The sequence below is a fragment of the Pundamilia nyererei genome, unplaced genomic scaffold (assembly GCF_000239375.1).
Source record: "Pundamilia nyererei isolate P.nyererei 1_Seehausen unplaced genomic scaffold, PunNye1.0 scaffold00442, whole genome shotgun sequence".
In the NCBI taxonomy this organism is placed as follows: Eukaryota; Metazoa; Chordata; class Actinopteri; order Cichliformes; family Cichlidae; genus Pundamilia; species Pundamilia nyererei.
In genome coordinates this window covers 247,903-263,983 of record NW_005187843.1, presented here as the reverse complement: position 1 = coordinate 263,983, position 16,081 = coordinate 247,903, and the positions used below count along the sequence as shown (strand labels likewise).

The 16,081-nt window shown below is 41.4% G+C and overlaps 1 pseudogene; it reads right to left on the bottom strand.

The window, feature by feature from the left end:
• LOC102205140 (GTPase IMAP family member 4 pseudogene) overlaps nt 1–13,102 on the bottom strand; it is a 23,833-nt pseudogene extending 10,731 nt beyond the window's left edge.
• Nucleotides 13,103–16,081: the final 2,979 nt, after the last annotated feature.

Sequence of the window (16,081 nt, the reverse complement as noted above, 5' to 3'; positions counted from 1 at the left end):
CCCCTGAGCCACGGTCGCCCCTAATAATCCATACATGAAAGATGGAGGGTCCGGATACTTATTTTACACTTAATGGAGCACTATGGAGAAGAGTGAGTATTTCTTGTACTTAAACTAAATCTATTATTATTAAGTTTTCTTTTTGTTGTTGTTGATGGTAGTTGTGTGTGTGTGTGTGTGTGTGTGTGTGTGTGTGTGTGTGTGTGTGTGTGTGTGTGTGTGTGTGTGTGTGTGTGTCATTTTCACTGTGGCTACATTTGGGCTTCTTGGTCAGAACGTCAGGGACACTGTGCTGTGCTGGCCAAGGTAAAATTACTCCAGTGGCAGCTCCCAAAGTGTGTGCGCTGGGGGCATGTAAACAAAGAGGATCAGTCAAAACGTTTGATTCCATATCTTTAAAAGATGTATGCACATTATATGTCACACATTTAAGTTATATCTTCAGTCATATGCACATTATAGATGCATAAATAATAACATTTGTTTAAATCTATTTCGAAGTTGGCAAAAAGGTTTGTACAACCTTGTGACAATATAAAGTGTGTGAAACATGATACTTGATCTTGGCTTAGTCCATTTCCTAACAATTAATTGCAAGCATTCACAACCAAAGACTGGTCTGCTTCATTGTTGTTTTATCCTCTCTGAGCAAATGTCAAGCATAGAGTTGGAGCTCACCGCTCCAGGATTACAGACAACTTGACATTAACCAAACAACTGCAAATAATCTTTTAAATCTTACTTTACTGACCCCTTTCTTTTGTTTAAAAATTTCAGGATACGTGGTTTAGCCCTTGCAGGACTGATAGGCCAGCAACTGGATTTCTGAAGTGGTGTATATGTAATGTCAGAAAAACCTTTCGTTCTATCAGGAAGAAGAATTCAGCACCAAAGGAACCCCAAGAAAATGTTCATCTTGCCTGGTACTAGAAGATAGATTTGTTTCTGCTTTTTGCACCAATCTAAGGTCTTTTGATGGCTGCTTCAATTTGTTTTTGTTTTTGATGCAAGTTACCCAAAGTCATGTGCCCAGGTTCGGGAATTCCTTCACACTGTCATCTATCCCAAGAATAGATGAATCCCAGCACATGAATCAAATATGATCAAATTAATGAGGGCTCAATTTGTTATGATGTAAGCATAAAATGCATGAAATGATCTGAGAGGGAGATTCCCTCTTGCCACTTTTCCAAAGAGTAAGATGTATGTCCAAAGATGTATGTATTAGGTACTGAAAAACATCATCAATTCATCAGTTTTTTAAAGTTAAGAGTTTTTACATGTAATTTGTTCTAAAACAGAGCCGGCTTTACATAACATACTTTACACATGTCTTCATGTGTATTAACATGTACATGTGCTGTAACCAAAGACTGATGTGAAGTAATGGATATAATATAATGAATTATATACTTTTTAAACTTGCGTTTTACTTTCATTGATATAATTTTTATGAATTTGACTTTCTATGTTCTATGTATCATATGGCAATAAAACGATTTTTTAAGAAAAGATGTTTTGAATCTAGTTTTTATAATCTGAATTTTATAATAAGTAGAAATCTTAACCCAAACATTAATGGTAATATAACCCATGTGATGGGTTCTGACTTTTGACCCAATTTTTTGGTAACCTCAACTTCAAACATTGGTCAATTTAACCCAATTTTTGGAAAGTTATCCTAACCCAGTGTGCTGGGTCAAACCAGTAACTCTGTTAAGCTGAAACAACCCAGAGTTGGCTCGGTCCATATTTGACCCAGCGTTGGGTTACTGATTGGGACATTTATAACCCAGCATTTCTAAGTGTGTAACAAACCATACAGAGAAATTAACTTTAAGTCTTACCTGGTTGAAATGAAGCCATCTTAATGTCACTGTTGCCACTGCTCAGGTGAGAGAGATGAATGTTAAAGCCTCTGTTCAACACATGGCTTATTTATAGCTCCACAGAGGACACGTCTCCTCCTGTATTTGACAGAGATAGAGGGCAGCACAGCCTTAAGACACCACACAGAGTTTTCCTGCACCTGACTGAAGAGCCACCACTTACAGGGAGTTTTGCTTGTAAACTTTTCTTTGCTTTGTAACAATAAAATAAAAACACAGTAAATGAAGGCTTTAACATATTCAGATAAAGTAAAGAAAGAAAACATTTTTTGATTTCATTTCCCCCTCCAGTGGGCAACAGTTGAATCTCTTTTTCCCATACACAGCTGGAGCTGTTCTTGTCTGTCAGACTCAGGTTAATATTTGTAAGGACTTTTGTTTAAGACTATCTGAAATGATGGAAAGTAGCTTTCATGGTGCTCCTCTTCAAAATCAGCTTCTATTGGTTGACAGAACAGGTCATGTTCAGGATCCGTGAAGGGAGTGTAAACATCCTTTGGATGCAGTTTACAGTGAGAGGACGTCTATTTATCTCTCAGTTTTTTCTGACTTCCTCCTGTCACGCAGAGTTTTGCAGAACAAAATAGTTCACGGCAGCATGAACACACTGAGAACAGATCTAACATCAGCATCTGGGGGTTTGTAGAAGAGCAGAATCAATGTTTAGATTGGGTCGCAGGGAGGGTCTTCATCCTTGACATTATCATAACCAGAAAACCCTGTGATGTTTATAACAACATGAGTTTCTGTTATCTGGTGAGGGGGGAAAAACTTGACGGCGTCTCCTTCTCCCTTCATGACAAACAGCAGGCCTGTCACACTGCACTGGTACAGGCCTGCACAGGAGCACTGGAACAGGTAGGTTTCATCATCAAAATTATCAGCACTGATGATAGGTGTAAACTCTTTTAACCTCATGTCAGGTAAGCTTGCTGCTCGTGTAAATCCTTCTTTTGTGTTTTGCTCAGTGAGGGCACACTGTGTGAATAACTAAAGGAGCTGGATATTTTACTGGGCCCATGGAAATTTCTGGAGAACTTAAAGGGAGAATAAAGTGGGAGTGGGGCAGTTTGTCCCGGAAGTTTACAATCTGGCATTGTTTCAGGCACTATAGAAAAACGTCCACTAATTTCATGTTTTAAAATTTCTCCACTGTCAGAAACTGCAGTGCTGCTACCTGGACATGAAGAATCTTGGAAAGAAGAGTGAAAAAAATACTGTTGAAAAAAGTAACATCATGAAACATTTAATCCATTAACATTTAACAGAAAAAAAATAGAAAATGAGGGCTGCCACGTTACTTGTGTTACGTCTCATGTTAGCTAACTAGTAACAGAATTGATAGATCAGAGGAAAATAAAGAGACTAAACCTAAAAATCAGTCTAAGGGGATCACTTTTGCGCTGTCACTTGTTGTAACAATGAGTTTATGTTAAGTAACTACGGATATACTGTCCACTTTCAGTGTCTGTCTCTTTAGCAGTAATTGGCTGTTTGCAGTTTGGCTAGCTGTACTCACACAGGAAAATCCAGCTGTTAGCCCTAATATTTGGGTTTGTAAAGCACTTTATAAATGAGAACAGTGTGGAGGAGAGCCTGTTTAAGTCAGCAGACCGACAAGCTGGAGTCCACACTCCAGACTTGCCTTGCTTAAAGTGAGATTATTGACAGTAGTCAATAATAATAGGTAGTCAGACTGTCTTTTGTGCAACCCACCCCCTCACCTGCGCATCACCTGGATTGACTACAAGAAAGCCTATTACTCATAGCCTCAAACAAGACTCCTGGAATTCCCAGAACTATATAAGATCAACAGGACCCTAAAAGCCTTCATCGGGAATTCAACGGGGATGTGACAAAAAACACTAGAGGCCAACTTCAACCAATCCATCACCATCAAGTGTGGGATTTATCAAGAAGATACTCTGTCCCCACTGCTGTTCTCTTAATAGGCCTGAGTCCCGCTGAGGAAGTGGTTCATTACTACTAGAAGGCAACATTGCAGACACTAAGGAAAGTTACACATGCCCGAGGAGTGAGTTGAATGGGAAGATCAAGATGTATACTTTAATTGTATACTACAGACTCTATAATATTACACAAATATTTAAAGATGCCGTTTTTGTTACCCATAGTGACTTTCGCCTGTTCCTGCCATGAAATTGACTTTATATTTTTGTTAAAGTGGTACATTCTCTGAACTTAAAAAGTTGATGTTTTCTGTCTTCTAATGTGAATAGTCAAAGGAGCTTGCAAAGAAAAGCGTCTGGACTTCTTTTAAGTTGCTTGAAGACGTTTCACCTCTCATCCGAGAAGCTTCTTCAGTTCTAAGGTCAAATGGTGGAGAGTCCCAGATATAAACCTAGTGGGAGTTTCCCCCCACAGAGGGACAAAAGGACCCCTGATGATCCTCTAATCGCCTGAGCCAAGGTGGGAAACTGGGTGTGGGTCCCAATCAGCTAGGGTTTCGGGTGAGCTCTTTGTGAAACCTGGCCCCACCTTGTCATGCGAATTCGCATGATAAGGTGATAAGCAATTTAAAAGAAGTCCAGACGCTTTTCTTTGCAAGCTCCTTTGACTACAATGACCTGGATGACTGAGAACCTTCACAGACATCTAATGTGAATAATACATTAGTTTGTAAGATTTGCAGTCACTGCATTATGTTTTTTTTTTATTCACATCTAAATCTAATTGCCACATTGTGTACTACTCAAACACTGTTCTTCAAAATCATGATAAGGTTTTTCAAATGATTGCTTGTTACTGAAGTATGCACACATATACGTTGGCTGATAACTTCTTTGTATTACCTTTGTATTACTGATAATTATTACTAAAATTCTACTAAATCAAACATGCAGAAGTTTCCCACTATGGCGACCCATTGTGATAAAGGAGCAACCGAAAGTAGCTTTTGCCATTATTGACATTAAGGGATCAGCGTTTCATACAAATATTAGCTTAAAGGGTTCACAGCTCAAGTGGAGTTTTTAATGATTAGATAACAATTTCTACAAAACCTTTTTCTAACAATGACATTTTTAGGACTAAGGAAGGCGGAAGAAAAGAAAACCATTTGATCAGAAAATGGAAATGGATCTACTGCATGTCAATAAAATCCATAAATCTATGTAATCTAATGATGGTGTGTTCAGAGGTTACTCATGGACTAATTGACACTCCCCAACTTCAGCCGCCTTCACTATCAGGACAACATCACTGTGCAAAGAGCACAACCTGGTTTCAGAAATCGTCAGAAGCTAATAGGAGTAGTTAATTTTATGAGTGATTTACAAAAGTTGTGCTGTTTTATAAACACAAGCATAGTCAGTTCATTTCAATATGACTTGCCCAATCTACCAAAAGCTGCACAATTTAGCTCAAGGTCAGAAACTATAAGATGGTATTCAGCTGCAGGGAACTTACTAACACAACAGCCAAAGCTTGTTCATTGAAATCAGAAAAGCATATAAGTATGGATCATACACACTTTCTTATTGACCACAATGGCGACAATAAGGAGAAGCAGTTAAAAGAAAAACATTTTGCAAGAAAATTGGAGGTCCTAGCTGACCAATGCAACGTGTTTAATGATGTGCTCGAAAACTTGTAATGTTAAGTGTGGCCTTAATACAGCTATTTATGAATCTAAATTAGAAAAGGTGAGAGAGAGAGAGAGAGAGAGAGAGAGAGAGAGAGAAAGAGAGAGAGAGAGAATGCTTCATTGATGAATAAAAAACAAGGAGGCATGATCAAAGGTGACACAAAATCAAAAAGAACAAGTTGTTGTGTAGTACAAGACATCAACGTTTTCTCTGTCCATTTTAAATAATCTTTGGTTGCATTCCTGGATCATGTTGATATATGACTTCTTGTTTGCTTGATAGAGATTTAACCTGTATTTGTGGATGGCCCACACATGTTTTTGCAGATTGGTGAACTGTTATCCATAGTAACCTCTGAGAAACTCTTGCTCAAGATGTTCTTTTTATACCCAGTGATGTTACTACCGTGTTCCCCCGTTGACCTAATTAGTTGTGGTTCCCTTGAACCACAGCTGAATTGAATATGTTTACTTTCAATAAATATATGTACAAAAGTACTGGTTGCATTCATAAATGTGACCAAATTGGAAAAAAATAAAACTAAAGACATTTCTTCTGTAACTTTATTTTATTTCAGCAGGTTTTGTAAGTACACAAAACCAGCTAAAAGCTGGCATAGTTTGGAGCCTAGCGTCTTTTTTCGTACTTCATTTTTAATTACTATAATAACCTAAATCCAAACTGAGTGCTCAAACACAACCATAATCCACAAAGGCAATTTACATGACCCAAATAATCTGCTGTCAATATCCTAGTCCAAGACACCACAGGAAACCTCCTTTGGTCCTATGACAATGACCCAATGGGCTGAAGTTTTTGTTTTTTGGCAACTAGCTTTAACTAGTGTGAATGTTATTTTAATGCATGTTGTAGGCCTTTTTTAACAAACACCCATAGTAAACCAGTTGTCCAACATGTGGCCCTCAGCTTTTATAGGCCATAACTGACCTTGATTGATGGTGTTAAATATAAGTGAGTCTGGCTGTGAGAATTCAGTTACAAGTCCATATTATATGGTCTCGATATCAGGTGCTCCCTGAGTTTTGGGCCACACTTGGCTGTTGTGCCAGTGCCACATCTACATGAAAAAGTGGTCCGGATGAGACCCAAATCTGTCTGTTATCTCCTTGGAAATATAGATTTTATGCTGATTGCTAGCTTTGATACATAATACTATTCTGTATTATGACACCTCAACCCAATTTGTGTTAGAATTCAAGACAAAACAAATTTTCTATCCCTACGATAAATGAAAAATAACAGGAATATTGTGTTTTTTGTGTGTTTTGTTTCTAATTAGTTAATTACTTTAATTAAAATTAATCATAAGAGTTTATATTTGGAGTTAAAACTTTGTCATATATCAAAAAAGTCATTAGAAAAAATGAATCGCTTTTACCTGCAATGAGAACTGGAAGCCTTTTCCTCTCCCTTTGAAGAACTGTTTATCTATCTGCCAAACTGGGCATCAACGTACAGGGAGGGCAGAATAGTACTGCCTTTGCCAAGCAGGAAGCAAGCATCCTAAAACAACAGGGCGAGCAGCTTAAAAAGAAAGAAGATCTGGATGCAGAGCTACACGTACTCAAATCACAGAAGGCAGCTGCAGCAGCACTAGCTGAGGCTCAAGCTTAGGAAGCATCTGCACAAGAGTGAGCATCCACAACAGCCCCAGCTGGACAATATGCAGCAAATCAGGCCAATAGAACGAGTCCAAGAGTATGTGCAGCAATAATCAGAACTCGGCGACGATCTGCAGACTCCACAAGTTAATCATCCAGAACTCCTATCTTCTCTGGTGCCACAGCCAGCCATGGCCATCAATGCAACACCAAATGCTCACAAACAACCAAGTATCCATCAGCCCAGTAGGAGCAACAACCAAGAATTCACACATTTGCCAGTCTTCTGTGCTTTGAGCCCAAAGAGAGAATCTTGCAACTGGAGCTATGGAGGCGAGCCAGCAAACCATGATCGATTTCACCATCCTCAGTCTAAGGTATGGACACCCACACCTGTAAGGAGTAGTCATGCTGACACGTCTGATCTAACGAGATACCTGATACGAAAGGAGATGATCAGCTCGGGCCTGCTCAGGTTTGATGATCGACCAGAAAATTACTGGGCTTGGAAGGCTTCCTTTCTAAGTGCAATTCAAGATCTGGATGTAACACCTCAAGAAGAGCTAGACCTGCTATCCAAATGGCTCGGGCCACAATCAGCACCACAAGCCAAGCGAGTCAGGGCTGCGTACATAAACAATCCCACTGCAGGTCTTCAGATGGTGTGGCAGAGACTCGAAGACTGTTTTGGCGCACCAGAAGTCATTGAACATGCACTTTTAAAGAAAATTCAGGATTTTCCGAAGCTGACGAACAGAGACAACCAGCATTTGAGAGAGTTGGGGGATCTTCTGCTAGAACTTCATGCTGCAAAGACAAGTAGTCATCTCCCAGGCCTTTCACACCTCGATACAGCCCTGGAAAAACTCCCATACAACCTTCAGGAGAAATGGGTTACAGCTGCCTTGAGGTTCAAGAGAGAGAATGCAGTGTCTTATCCTCCATTTTAATTTTTTGTGAAACTTTGTCAACGAAGAAGCCAAAATTCGTAATGACCCGAGTTTTTCTTGTGTCACCGCTGCCAATACCAACAATCCTAGAATCGAGAGAATGACACAACAGAAGTATCGTTCACATGTCTCTGCTAAGAGGACGGAGATAGCAAATAATATGGCAGCCAGCCCAAACATTCCTACAGGCAAGAACAACTTGGACCCCAATAAACAGTGTCCACTACACTGCAAGCCTCACCCTCTCAGAAAATCCCGTCTTTTCAAAAATAAGACCCTGGAAGAAAGAAAGGCATACTTAAAGGACAAGAACATTTGTTTCAAGTGTTGTTCTTCTGTGCAGCAAATGGCCAAAGATTGTCCTAAATCAGTGCAGTGCACAGATTGTGGTAGTGAAAGACATAGCACCGCACTGCACCCCAATCCTCGTCCTAAAAATGCAGAGAGCCTGGTGGCTAGTGAAGGATATGGCGGGGAGGAGAGAGAAGGAGAAGCAAATGTGGCTGACGTGACATCAAAATGCACAGAAGTATGCGGAGACTCAGTTGGTTCAAGGTCATGCTCTAAGATATGTTTGGTCAGAGTGTATCCTGCTGGACAACCAGAGAAAGCTGTCAAGATGTATGCTGTTCTAGACAAACAAAGCAATCGCTCCTTGGCTAAAACATACTTTTTTGACATCTTCAACATTGAAGGACAGCTTGAGCCTTATACACTGAAAACATGCTCAGGTGTTGTGGAGATAGCAGGGAGACGAGTCCGTGACTTCATTTTGGAGTCCCTTGATGGCACCACTCAGCTTCCCCTGCCTACTCTTATTGAGTTTGATATGATACCTGATGATAGGACGGAAATCCCATCCCCAGATGTCACTCATTACTACCCACATCTGAAGGCAATCAAGGGAAAAGTCCCAGAAATTGATCCAGAAGCTGACATCCTCCTTCTCCTTGGCAGAGACATTCTGCGTGTGCACAAAGTCAGAGAACAGCATAATGGTCTCCATAATGAACCATATGCTCAACAACTCGACCTTGGTTGGGTGATCGTAGGGGAAGTGTGTCTGGGAGAAGTGCATAAGACATCCAACATCTGTGTGTACAAGACCAACCTTCTACCAAATGGACGAGCTTCACTCTTGAGTGCATGTCCAAACAATATGCAAGTCAAAGAAAAGCTTGGTTGTCACACCTCAAACCTAAGTCTTCGAAGCTCTGCACAGCACTTGAAAAGTAAGGAAAGTGAGTTTTCCAGTCAGGTGTTTCAAAGGACACAACATGATGACGTCCCGGCAATGTCGATCGATGACGAGAGTTTCTTGAAGACATTAGATGAACAAGTCTATAAAGACATTTACAATACTTGGGTTTCCCCATTACCCTTTCGGTCACCACGAAACCACCTTCCCAATAACAGACCTCAAGCATTAAAGCATCTTGCATCTCTTCGGAGAACTCTGGAGAAAAAAAACACAAATGAGGAAACACTTCATCAATTTGATGCAAAGAATATTTGTTGAAAAGCAAGCAGAGCAGGCCCCTCCATTAAAAGAAGGTGAGGAAAGATGGTATCTACCAATATTTGGGTGAAAGAGTTTCGAATGACAGTACATGTATTTGGCAACAGTCCATCACCAGCAGTTGCCATTTACTGCCTCAGACGAGCTGCTAAGCAAGCAGATGACTCCACTACCAGTGCAAGGGAGTTCATCACACGCAATTTTTATGTGGATGATGGACTTGCATCTTTTCCTATTGAAGCAGAAGCCACTGGTGTCCTGCGCACTGCCCAAGCGATGCTAGCTAAATCAAACATTAAGCTACACAAGATTGCATCGAACAGCAGCAGTGTTATGCAAGCATTCCCACCAGAAGACTTGGCCAAGGAATTGAAAGATCTAGACTTAGGAGTGGAGTCACTACCTCTTCAGAGGAGTCTAGGTCTAATTTGGAATCTGGAGACAGACAACTTCACCTTCTGTGTGTCGAAGGAGGAGAAGCCCTTGACAAAAAGAGGGATTTTGTCTGCAGTGAACAGTTTATTTGACCCTTTGGGATTTGTAGTGCCAGTCACAGTGGGAGGAAGACATTTAGTGAGAAACCTCTCTGTTGAACAACATGGGACACGCCATTGCCAGCTTCAAAACAAGAACACTGGAAACTCTGGAAAGACTCTATGAAAGACTAAGAACAGCTCCAGATTCCAAGACTATATGTTCCAGTGTCTTTGTCCACACAGACTCAGCACAGAGAGTTGTGTGTGTTTTCAGATGCATCAGTCATTGCTATAGCTGCTGTGGCTTACTTGAAAACAATTTCTGCAAGAGGAGAGATCCATGTGGGATTTGTTATGGCAAAGGCAAAGCTGGCCCCACACCCAGCGCACACCGTGCCCCGTCTTGAGCTTTGTGCTGCGGTTTTGGCAACTGAAATGGCAGTCTTCATCCAAGATGAAATGGATATTGACATTCATTCTGTGATGTACTATACTGACAGCAAGATAGTACTGGGCTACATATATAACACCTCACGCAGGTTTTATGTCTATGTGTCAAACAGGATAGCACAGATCAGAAAGTCGTCTCGTCCAGATCAGTGGCATTACATCACCACTGAAGAAAACCCAGCAGACCATGGAACTCGGCCAACAACTGCTGCAGCTCTCAAAAGCACCAATTGGTTCACTGGACCATCATTTCTATTGAGCCCTTCACAAGGACTCCTTCCCCAGAGTGATGACTTTGAGCTGATACATCCGGAGGTGGATCCAGATGTTCGCCCTGAAGTAACGACCTTCAGCACAATGGTTAAAGAAAGCTCACTTGGAGCTCAAAGGTTTCTTACATTTTCCACTTGGAGAGCTTTGATTCGTGCAGTCTCCACACTAATCAAAAAGGCAAGGAGTGTTGCAGATACACATGGCGGCAACACTGGAGATGAAGATGAACAAGCTGTAAAAGTGATCATTAAAACTGCTCAACAAGATGCCTTTGCAAAGGAGTTGCAGTGTCTAGCCAAAGGGGACCGAATCCCAAAACAAAGTCCACTGCGAAAGCTGACACCATTTCTGGACAAAGATGGGTTATTAAGAGTTGGCGGCCGTATGTCCTCAACCGATATGTCTTTTGACGATAAACATCCTCTGGTCATTCCCAAGACGCACATTGCTACATTATGGGTCAGAAGATATCACGAACAGTCTGCGCACCAAGGACGCCATTGCACAGAGGGAGGTTGGCAGGACTTTGGCTGATTGGGGGAAAAAGACTTGTATCTAGTGTGATACACAAATGTGTAACTTGCAAAAGGCTGAGAGGTAAAATGGAGGACCAGAAGATGTCAGACTTGCCATCTGAAAGACTTTCACCAGATCTGCCATTTACTCATGTAGGGTTGGATGTTTTTGGACCTTGGATGGTGACTGCCCGAAGAACAAGAGGAGGGCATGCGGAAAGTAAACGATGGGCAGTAATGTTCACTTGTTTGACTACCATAGCTGTGCACATTGAGGTTATAGAGACTATGACCACTACAAGCTTCATCAATGAGCTCAGATGTTTCATTGCCATAAGAGGGCCAAACAAAACAATCAGAACAAATTTCACTGGAGCCTGTAAAGAACTCAGACTTGACACATCAGACTCTGAGGTGAGGGGTTACCTTAAAGGCAACAAGTGTACTTGGATATTCAATCCTCCCCACTCTTCCCACATGGGTGGGGTGTGGGAGAGGATGATTGGCATCGCTCGGCGAATCTTAGATGCTCTTCTTCTGAAGCTGAATCCATCGTACCTCACACATGAGACACTTGTCACCCTGATGGCAGAGGTTACCGCCATTATAAATTCAAGACCATTGGTCTCAGTGTCTTCTGACCCAGAAGCACCGGCAGTTCTCACCCCATCAATGTTGTTGACATAGAAACGAGATACAGTGACTGCTCCCTCTGGGGATTTTGATGTTAATGATCTGTCCAACAAACACTGGAAAAGGGTCCAAGCACTCGCTGATGCATTTTGGAAGAGGTGGAAAACGGAGTATCTGACCACGCTTCAAACACAGAGAAAGTGGACAACAGAGAAGCCAAACCTTCAAGTGGGAGATGTTGTACTGATGAAGGATTCGCAAGTAAAAAGGACTGAGTGGCCTGTTGGACTTGTGATTAAAGCCATTCCTAGCCAAGATCATAGAGTACGTAAGGTGGAAGTGAAGGTAGTCAAGAATGGCACTCCTAAAGTGTATTTGCGGCCAGTGTCGGAGGTTGTTTTACTACTACACTAGGGGGAGGAAGCGGGTTTGTGTACTCAATTTTCTCTAGTAAATATTAGTGGTGTGCGATACTGCATATTTTGGTATCGATCCCATACCAAATACGGGCCAGTATTGTCGATACCAATACTGATACTTTCCAATAAATAAGGTGGATGCCTCATTCAACTGCTAAATCGCAATTAATTTTCATGACCTTAAGTCTTTTTTGTGAGTTTTCATTTTGTATTTTTAATTACTTAAAACCCAGGACATAATTAGGAGAAATAATTTATTTATAATTAAATTTAAAAATGCTTTATTATTGTGGCAGGCCGTGGTCTGCAATGCTGCTGCAGATGAGATGGACACACCTTCACTCCATCTACAATCATGCCTCAACGGCTTAAAACCTGTGCGCTGCTTGTGATGTTGTTGTTTTTGGTGTTGATGTGTACAGCTGGCAGCAGGAGGGCTGCAGCCGTTGAATGTAGGCTACTGTTACAGCAACCGGGTGATCACTGTAAGGGTGGACAGCGCGCCAGCAGGACCTGCCAAGCTGGAGATGGAGGTTGAGGTGCGCAAGGGTCCTGCCTGAGGGCGGCACGCTGTCTGCTTCGGCACGCAGGCTGCATGGTCCTGCCCAGCTGCCTCTGAGCCCCGGCTCACGTCCACTCCTGCTGCGCCGCCGCTGCTTGCCATATGGGTGGCCATCAGGCCAGCTCCCGGGCTTCCGCTGGAGGCGCGGGCAACCGCCAGAGTGGAGACTTCTCCGTCGCTGGGCATGAAGCGCCGATGGTCCGGGCCGATTCCCGGGGTGGGGTGAAGTGGGCGATGGGGATATGTGGCAGGGCGTGTTCTGCGTTGCCGCTGCAGGTTTGGTGGTGGTGATGTGTACGGCTGCCAGTGGGAGAGCTGCAGCTGTTGAATGTACTGTTACAGCAACCGTGTGATTATTGTAAGAATAAATGATGCGGCGAAGCATGAAAATGCCATCGGGTCTGCCGTGGTGGCGATCTTTTTTTTTGTTTTTAATCTTAAGTGCACGCAAACCAGTAAACAAATTAAAACAAATACTGTTGATAAACTATAATACAAAAATTACAATTAAAATTCTCAACAACAAAAACAATTGGTAAAAATATAATTAATATGTAAACAACTTAATAACCCCCAAAGTGTCTAAGTCACGTGACGTGTCAGCGCAACACCGAAACATAAGGAGAGGGGGGAGCAAAGTGTGCCTGCTCTCCGCTGACACAGGAGCGGCGAGTCCAGCAACCTGGCTGTTTCGTTTCTGCCGAAAGCACAGCATAGCGATCTCAAAGTAAAGAATCAATCTAACCATGCTAGTATCGATCCGATACCGATCCCGACCTGGGATCGATACTATCGATATTTGGATCGATCCGCCCACCACTAGTAAATATAGGAAAAGTTCATGGAGTCTGGCCAAGTTGATACCAGCACACAAAATATTAGCTCTGAAGTTGGCTGTACTGGAGCATGAGAAATAAATGCTTGTAAGTACGATTATATTCTGTGTTCATGTTAAGCATGTGATGTAAAATGGGTTGTTGACTCTCATATTTGAAGCCGGCATGTTAGCTGCACTGCCGATGCTAATTGTGTTAGCATGTCAATAGGAAATTCCATCATGATTTAGCATCAAGCTAGCGGGATTTGGGGTTAACATGTTTTCATTTATTTTTCTTGGTTATACCAGCAATAATTCAAGTTGCTCAGTCTTCAGTCTGTACTTTGTAATGTGAGGAATATATTATGTTCCAGATGTATGTTTTAATATGCTTTTCTTATGTTTGTAGTTTTACAGTGCCTTCATTAGGGAGACAAATAAACCCTGCAATGAGAACTGGAAGCCTTTGCCTCTCCTTTTGAAGAACTGTTTATCTATCTGCCAAACTGGGCATCAACGTACAGGGAGGGTAGAATAATTATTATTATTGTTATAATAATAATAATAATAATAATAATAATAATAATAATAATAATAGTAGAAGTAGTTATTTGGTGTTGCTATGATGAAGTACTTTTACTCAGTGAATCAATAGGAGCTGAAACAGTAACTTTCAGACCTTCTTTGCTACTTCCTCAGGACATAAATTTCCTGTGTAATCCAGAAGCAGTGTTTTAGATAATAATATATTTATTGCATGCCTTTCCTAGATTGTAAATGTGTGAAAAACATATTCATTTATGTTTTTTCAAAGAGCAGATGTCACATATTGGCCATTTTTGTTACTTTCTCATAAGAATATACATGAATGTTAAGATTTGTTGCATCAGTGATTGTATGAATTTATACTTCTTTTCAACCAACATTGGTGCAGCCTCCAACTCCATTTGCTGCCATCATGTCATCAATCTTCTTGACCAGCTCCACCACCTGTGTTGTGTCTTTGCTGATGTTGTCAAAGACGTGGAATCTATTTCCACAGCACTGGATGATGCAGTGAAGCCCCGGCTCATCTTCACTTACATACTCCTGAAGAGCATGATCATGTACCGGTTTGCCTCTGGGCCAAACAGCTCCTGCAAGTCTTCCACGGAGTCTTTCTCTTCTTTGGGATCGACCGACTTGGATGACCAACAGGAACACATGAGAACCTGGACAGGACTTCAATGCATCTCACTGTCTTTTTTGATGAAAACAGCATCACATACAGTAGAAATTCTTAAAATTACAATTGCATTAAAACTGTACTTCAATTAAGTACTTGAGTAAATGTAATAAGGTACATTTGACCACTGGTCTTATACATACTGTCCTCCACTGATGGTATGTTAACAGGCAGTAATCATATTTCAGGTAGCTGTGTCACCTCACTCACTCTCTTTGGAGGTGAGACTAACTGTCTAAACTGTATTAAATTTATATTTTGTTTCTTTTACAGACAGGATTTCAATCATCATCTTTGTAAATGGGAAGTCTTTGAAGAAAACTCTAATAACCAACATCCTGGGCAAAGATTTATCTGAACTGTCCCATACAAAGTTTCGGAGATATATCAGAATGAAACATATGAGTTCATATGTACACCAGTCATCAATTCCGCAGATAATCAGAATAAATGTAAAAAGATGAGGACCCGGTAGAGAGGTAGAGAGTTCAATATATGTGATCATTTCTTTTTTTACAAGTTCTGTGGATTTGCCAGCATTTAGGATCCCTGGTTTGTCTATCAGGGACGGCTGGTATGAATGGACTGACAGGGCTGAGCCCTCCCTATGCTTTTTAATAAAAAATAAATATATATATTTATACTGTATGTATACATTTAAAGTCATCTTAGAACAGATTCTTACATGGTAATGTGACCAAGTGCAACAACGCCAACTAATCCAAAGAGAAAAAACAAGAAAAATACAAGATTTACATGGGCGTATTTTTCACAGCCCAAGCTCCACAGGATCATCTACCATTCATCTTCATAGACTGCTGAGTGGCAGGCGTGAGGTCACACCCCTTTCATTAGCTGACCTTTGAGCTAAATGAGTTAAGCCCAGATGTGGGGATTTTGGCAAACAAGAGAAGGGAGCAGATTTAAACCCAGTGGGAGTTTCCCCCCACAGAGGGACAAAAGGACCCCCTGATGATCCTCTAATCGCCTGACCCAAGGTGTGAAACTGGGTGTGGGTCCCAATCAGCCAGGGTTTCGGGTGAGTTCATTGTGAAACCTGCACCCAACCTATCATGCGAATTCCTGAGGTCAGATGGCCCAGGATGTGAGTGGGCGTTAAGGC